Raw genomic sequence first — 790 nt, 5'->3', positions numbered from 1 at the left:
TGTCCCTAGCCTTATTTTGGCTGATGATATTGAAGTTTACCATCCTTGCATCCCACAGATGAAATCAGTTTGATTCCTGTGTATTCTATCTGGAACAAGATGTGTGTAGTCATGCCTTATGTTGGTATGAAAGGAGATTTGTGAGTGACTTTGTTCTCTGCCTTGCTCCTCTGTTTGTGCTGACGCTTCCCAGCTGTTGCCAGCCTTGGGTCCACTGCCTCCTTAGGCTTGAACACCATGCCTTCAATTAAATTGCAGAGTTCTGATGGAGAGATATTTAAGTTGATGTGGAAATTGCCAAACAATCTGTGACTATCAAGACCATGTTGGAAGATTTGGGAATGGATGATGAAGAAGATAATGACCTGTTTGCTCTACAAATGTTAACGCAGCAATATTATAAAAGGTCATTCAGTGGTACACCCATCACAAGGATGGCCCTCCTCCTCTTGAGGATGATGAGAACAAAGAAAAGAGAACAGATGCTATCCCTGTTTGGGACCAAGAATTCCAGAAAGTTGACCAGGGAACACTTTTTGAGCTTATTCTGGCCACAGACTACTTAGATGTTGCAGACTGTGCAGAGGTTTGAGGCCCTATAGGCCTGAATGTAACAGATCTAGCCACTTGGCAGTTAATAGCAAATTGTTTTTCATCAAATTGTTTAATCATATTTATTTAATTCCAAACATGAGCCCTGGATGTCCACAGAGAAATGCAATATTCCCCTAAGTTTCTAAGTTCAAGACTTTCCCCCTAGAACCAAGGCAGTAAAACTTCCTCAGAGGAC

At 41.6% G+C, this 790-nt stretch overlaps 1 pseudogene; it reads left to right on the top strand.

Moving 5' to 3' along the window:
* The first annotated feature begins 237 nt into the window (after positions 1-237).
* LOC102835103 overlaps positions 238-790 on the top strand; it is a 1,357-nt pseudogene continuing 804 nt past the window's right edge.

Source organism: Chrysochloris asiatica, unplaced genomic scaffold, assembly GCF_000296735.1.
Source record: "Chrysochloris asiatica unplaced genomic scaffold, ChrAsi1.0 scaffold00005, whole genome shotgun sequence".
Lineage (NCBI taxonomy): Eukaryota > Metazoa > Chordata > Mammalia > Afrosoricida > Chrysochloridae > Chrysochloris > Chrysochloris asiatica.
This window is presented reverse-complemented; position numbering and strand designations above follow the sequence as displayed.